The sequence below is a fragment of the Nerophis ophidion genome, linkage group LG22 (assembly GCF_033978795.1).
Source record: "Nerophis ophidion isolate RoL-2023_Sa linkage group LG22, RoL_Noph_v1.0, whole genome shotgun sequence".
NCBI lineage: Eukaryota > Metazoa > Chordata > Actinopteri > Syngnathiformes > Syngnathidae > Nerophis > Nerophis ophidion.
In genome coordinates, this window is record NC_084632.1 from 5,878,131 (window position 1) to 5,884,964 (window position 6,834).

Sequence of the window (6,834 nt, forward strand, 5' to 3'; positions counted from 1 at the left end):
CTCCAACAATGACTATTCCCTTGGCTCGCCAAAGACAGAGTGAAAGAACTATTGCATATTTTCAGAATACAGTATTATAAAAAGGTGTTCCAGGAATCCCACGTTGAGCGAAAGTGAGCCGTGGGGAATCAGGAACACATTTTGGCTCTTTTCTCCGCACTAGTGATGACATGCGAGTGGAATTCAGTCCACTACTGCGATCCACCGTCACACTTTCCAGGAACGTCTGGCGCCCTCTGCTGGCCGCAATGACCAACTGCAGTTTAAGCAGAGGTCAAAAGTGCTCCAGGATGGGAGACGTCAAGCTCACCTAACACTTCTACAAAGCCCGATCTCGGACTGTGTTGTCTTTGGAGCGTCGAGGCGGACGGTTGAGGGACTCCGCGCCAAGGACAACAGACAAAAAGAACGAGGGAACACTCGCCGTGCAGAGGAAAGAAGGAAGGGGGGGACGGTCTGGGCGACGTTTTGGCAGCAGCGGGAAGACAAAAAAAAAAAATGGTGTTCCAGTAACGTAGAAATTCTAATGAGAAAGTCAGACCAAGGACATGAAATGCTAGGAGAAGGTTACATCTGGATTTAGTTCCGACAAAAGTAATCCTTCCGTTGAATAATAACTACTACGAATAAGTTATTTCACAAGAAAGAATCTGATTGGTGGGTCTGGAAGCCGTCGACAGACAAAGTGATGACTTGAAATGCTTGAACTGAGGTTCAGAAAGGAAGAGCACGCCAGAAAATACGAGCATGAGGGAAGTTCTCATCAGTTTAATGCGAGGGACGCGAGGGACTCCAATTTTTACTTTTCACGGTCAAGGCAATTGTTGCATTAAAGGAAGGCTCATATTTTAATGCACCAAGGTAAACAGTTTCTTTCTAGGCAATGGTGCCAAAGCATGCATGCATATACTGTAAATATATACAATACAAACCCCGTTTCCATATGAGTTAGGAAATTGTGTTTGATGTAAATATAAACGGAATACGATGATTTGCAAATCCTTTTCAACCCATATTCAATTGAATGCAAACTCATAAACTTTTCCTTTTTTTTGCAAATAATAATTAAGTTAGAATTTCATGGCTGCAACACGTGCCAAAGTAGTTGGGAAAGGACATGTTCACCACTGTGTTACATCACCTTTTCTTTTAACAACACTCAATAAACGTTTGGGAACTGAAGAAACTAATTGTTGAAGCTTTGAAAGTGGAATTCTTTCCCATTCTTGTTTTATGTAGAGCTTCAGTCCTTCAACAGTCCGGGGTCTCCGCTGTCGTATTTTACGCTTCATAATGCGCCACACATTTTTGATGGGAGACAGGTCTGGACTGCAGGCGGGCCAGGAAAGTATCCGCACTCTTTTTTTTTTACGAAACCACGCTGTTGTAACACATGCTGAATGTAGCTTGGCATCGTCTTGCTGAAATAAGCAGGGGCGTCCATGAAAAAGACAGCGCTTGGATGGCAGCATATGTTGCTCCAAAATCTGTATGTACCTTTCAGGATTAATGGTGCCTTCACAGATGTGTAAGTTACCCATGCCTTTGGCACTAATACACCCCCATACCATCACAGAGTCTGGCTTTTGAACTTTGCGTCGATAAAAGTCTGGATGGTTCACTTCCCCTTTGGTCCGGATGACACGATGTCGAATATTTCCCCAAAAAAATCTGAAATGTGGACTCGTCAAACCACAGAACACTTTTTCACTTTGCATCAGTCCATCTTAGATGATCTCAGGCCCAGCGAAGCCAGCGGCGTTTCTGGATGTTGTTGATAAATGGCTTTCGCTTAGCATAGTAGAGTTTTAACTTGCACTGACAGATGTAGCGACCAACTGTGTTTAGTGACAGTGGTTTTCTGAAGTGTTCCTGAGCCCATGTGGTGATATCCTTTAGAGATTGATGTCGGTTTTTGATACAGTGCCGTCTGAGGGATCGAAGGTCACGGTCATTCAATGTTGGTTTTTACGTGCAGTGATTTCTTCAGATTCTTTGAACCTTTTGATGATATTATGGACCATAGATGTTGAAATCCCTAAATGTCTTGCAATTGCACTTTGAGAAACGTTGTTCTTAAACTGTTTGACTATTTGCTCACGCAGTTGTGGACAAAGGGGTGTACCTCGCCCCATCCTTTCTTATGAAAGACTGAGCATTTTTTGGGAAGTTTTTTTTTTATACCCAATCATGGCACCCACCTGTTCCCAATTAGCCTGCACACCTGTGGGATGTTCCAAATAAGTGTTTGATGAGCATTCCTCAACTTTATCAGTATTTATTGCCACCTTTCCCAACTTCTTTGTCATGTGTTGCTGGCATCAAATTCTAAAGTTAATGATTATTTGCAAAATACATTTTTTTAGCAGTTTGAACATCAAATATGTTGTCTTTGTAGCATATTCAACTGAATTTGGGTTGAAAATTATTTGCAAATCATTGTATTCTGTTTATATTTACATCTAACACAAATTCCCAACTCATATTGAAACGGGGTTTGTACATGCATATACAGTATATATCCATCCATCCATTTTTCTACCGCTTGTCCCTTTTGGGGTCGCTGGAGCCTATCTCAGCTGCATTCAGGCGGTAGGCGGGGTACACCCAGGACAAGTCGCCACCTCATCGCAGCCCATGAATACATAACCCTATGTAACCCAGGATGCCACCTGTGCAACAAATCCACCTGTGACCCAGGTATGACCCAGGTGTGACCCAGGTAATATCCAGGTCTGACCCAGGTGTAACCCAGGTGTGATCCAGGTGTAATTCGGCTGTGACCCAGGTGTGATCCAGGTGTGACCCAGGTAATATCCAGGTGTGACCCAGGTGTGATCCAGGTGTGACCCAGGTGTGATCCAGGTGTGACCCAGGTGTGATCCAGGTGTGATCCAGGTGTGACCCAGATGTGACCCTGGTGTGATACAGGTGTGATCCAGGTGGGACCCAGGGTTGATCGAGGTGTGACCCAGGTATGATCCAGGTGCGACCCAGGTGTTGATTTTTTTTCCTGATTTAGATGTACCTAATATAGTGTCCTACAAACATTTGTGAAAGAATGGGCCGCTCTCAGTGATTTCCAGCATGGAACTGTCACAGGATGCCACCCGTGCAACAAATCCACCTGTGACCCAGGTGGGACCCAGGTAATATCCAGGTGTGACCCAGATGAGACCCAGGTGTGACCCAGGTAATATCCAGGTGTGACCCAGGTGTGATCCAGGTGTAATTCAGCTTTGACCCAGGTGTGATCCAGGTAATATCCAGGTGTGACCCAGGTGTGATCCAGGTGTGACCCAGGTGTAACCCAGGTGTGATCCAGGTGTAATTCAGCTTTGACCCAGGTGTGATCCAGGTGTGACCAGGTAATATCCAGGTGTGACCCAGGTGTGATCCAGGTGTGACCCAGATGTGACCCTGGTGTGACACAGGTGTGATCCAGGTGTGATCCAGGTGTGACCCAGTTGTGATCCAGGTGGGACCCAGGGTTGATCGAGGTGTGACCCAGGTGTGATCCAGGTATGATCCAGGTGTGACCCAAGTGTTGATTTTTTTTTCCTGATTTAGATGTACCTAATATAGTGTCCTACAAACATTTGTGAAAGAATGGGCCGCTCTCAGTGATTTCCAGCATGGAACCGTCACAGGATGCCACCTGTGCAACAAATCCACCTGTGACCCAAGTGTGAGCCAGGTGTGACCCAGGTAATATCCAGGTGTGATCCAGATGAGACCCAGGTGTGATCCAGGTGTGACCCAGGTGTAATTTAGCTGTGACCCAGGTGTGACCCAGGTGTAATTTAGCTGTGACCCAGGTGTGCTCCAGGTGTGCCCCAGGTGTGCCCCAGGTGTGACCCAGGCGTTGATTTTTTTTTTCCTGATTTAGATGTACCTAATATAGTGTCCTACAAACATTTGTGAAAGAATGGGCCGCTCTCAGTGATTTCCACCATGGAACTGTCACAGGATGCCACCTGTTCAACAAATCCACCTGTGACCCAGGGGTGACCCAGGTAATATCCAGGTGTGACACAGGTGTGACCCAGGTAATATCCAGGTGTGACCCAGGTGTGACCCAGATGAGACCCAGGTGTGATCCAGGTGTGAACCAGGTGTGACCCAGGTGTGCTCCAGGTGTGACCCAGGTGTGACCCAGGTGTGATCCAGGTGTGCCCCAGGTGTGACCCAGGCGTTGATTTTTTTTTTCCTGATTTAGATGTACCTAATATAGTGTCCTAGACAGGTCACCCAGATAGCATACATTAGTCAGCTTGCTCTATAGGAAGGTAAACATTTGTGCCGCATATCTTCTCTTCTGGTTTTTCTACTGATGGAGTATGACTGGAATGAAAGGCCGAGTCATGTGAGCACCTTTTGCTTTCTTTTTTTTGTAAATCTTATCAACGTAACCGCGAACTGATGAATGATATCAGTGACAGTTTGCACTCAAAGGCCCTTTTTTTTTTTTCAGACGTGCCAAAGAAAAATGATGCCTTTGCAACATTTAAATGTGGACGACTGCTTGTTATGCTCATAATGACGCTGATGGTTGACAGAGACGTTTACATGTTGTCAACCGACTAACGATTTCATGGAAAATAAAAGTTAAAAGTTAGCAAAATGCGTGTGTAAAATATGATGTGTTTGAAAATTCAGTGTACAAAAATGAAGTGTAAGAAAAAATTCAGTTTAAAAAGTTATAGTTAAAAAAATGTGCTGCTTCAAAAAAGCAAGACTCACTTGAAACTTGAAATCTCGTTGACAGTCTTCATTTACTGGAAGTGGGTCTGAAAGGGACAAGCGGTAGAAAATGAATGGATGGATGGGTCTGGCTTTTCAAAGCAGCACATTTTTATACACTGATTTTTTTTATAAATTATATTTTTATACACTTAATGTTTTCCAGCCCTGATTTTTTACACAGAATTATTATACACTAAATTTGTATACATTGCAATTTTTTTTCACTGAAATCGTGTTCAATGAAATTTCATACACTATTTTTTTTATAACACTGAATTTGTATACATTGAAATGTTATACCCTGACTGCGATGAGGTGGCGGCTTGTCCAGGGTGTACACTGCCTTCTGCCCGATTGTAACTGAGATAGGCACCAGCGCCCCCCGCGACTCCAAAGGGAATAAGACGTAGAAAATGGATGGATGGATGTTATACCCTGAATTTTTTAGTAATGCTTTTTTTTAAACTGAATTTTTGTACCCAGAAATTTTTTTCCACTGAAATTTTAAACACCGAATTTGTATTCATTGAATGTTTATACCCTGAATATTTTACACAAAATTTTTCAGCACTGAATTTTTTTACACTGTTTTTTTTAAACTGATTTAATTTTTATACCCTCAATTTTTCTTGCACTGATTGTCTATTAGACTGAATTTTTGTACACAAAAAATTTTCAGCACTGATTTTTTTTAAGCTAAAATTTTATACACTGAATTTTTCAGCACTGCATTTTTTTTACACAGAATTTGTAGACACTGAATTTTTTTACACTGATTTTTTCAGCGCTGAATTTTTAAAGACCAAATTTGTATGCATTGAATGTTCATACGCTGAATATTTTACCCTGATTTTTTTAGCACTGATTGTTTTTACACTGATTGTTTTTACACTTTATTTTTTTACCCTGAATTTGTATACATTTAATTTTCATACCCTCAATTTTTTTGCCTTTTGTCTTTTACACTGAATTTTTATACACATAAATTTTACAGCACTGAATTTTTTTAGCTCTGATTTTTTTACACTAAAATTTTATCCACTGAATTTTTCAGCACTGCCTTTTTTTACACTGAATTTTTAAACATCTAACTAGTTTACATTGAATTTCTTTACACAGAATTTGTCAGCGCTGAATTTTTTTTTACAATGAATTTTTACATTTTTTTTACACTGAATTTTTAAGCGCTGAACTTTTTTTTACAATTAATTTTTACATTTTTTTATACCCTGAATTTGTATACCTTTTATATACCTTTGATTTTTTAGCACTGATTTTCTTTTACACTGAATTTTTATACACAAATATTTTTCAGCACTGAATATTTTTTACACGGAATTTTTAAGCACTGATTTTTTTTTACACTAAAATTCTATACACTGAATTTTTCAGCATTGCAATTTTTTTTACAAATAGTTTTTAAACTGAATTTGTATACATTGAATTTTTTTACACTGAATTTTTCAGCACTGAATTTTTAAACTATAATAATCCAATCTTTTTAGATTTAAATGAATAAAGCTAGTTAAAATAGTTGCATAAAAGGTTAGCATACTTTTCATATGGAGACAAGTAGCAAAAGCCGTAATTTTTGGCTTGAATGGATAACAGCAAAAATGCTAGCATAAAAAAATTACAATGCTAATATAAGGTAATAATTCTAAGTTGGTGCCATGTATGAAAAGCCAAGATTGTTAGTTTTAAATAAATCAAATCAGCTAAAATGCTAGCACAAAACATTATGATGCTAACGTTAGCATTATAACATGGGATAAGTTACAATACTTCAAAGATGGCCTCAAGTATCCAAATCCAAGATTTTTAGGTTTAAACATGAGCAAAAAACTTTAGCATACTAACATTAGCTTGCTAACATGAGAACAGTTTGCATACTTGAAAAATGGGGCAAAGTGTCAAAATACATGAGTTTTAGGTTTGAACACATATTTAGCTAAACTGCATGCATGCTAACAGTAACATGTAAACAAACATAAGAGCCATTAGCATAACGTATTTTGCAAGATGATGTCAAGAATCATTATCCAATATTTTTAGATTCAAATGAATAAAGTTAGTTAAAATAGTAGC

At 39.9% G+C, this 6,834-nt stretch overlaps 1 protein-coding gene across 1 annotated transcript in view; it reads right to left on the reverse strand.

Annotated features, from left to right (window-relative positions):
* Positions 1 to 6,834, reverse strand: part of fbn2b (fibrillin 2b) — a 300,303-nt gene that overhangs the window by 292,176 nt on the left and 1,293 nt on the right. The window contains exon 3 of the mRNA XM_061883097.1: positions 4,744 to 4,790. The gene's annotated coding sequence lies outside the window, so the exon portion shown is untranslated. The remainder of the gene's footprint in view (positions 1 to 4,743; positions 4,791 to 6,834) is intronic.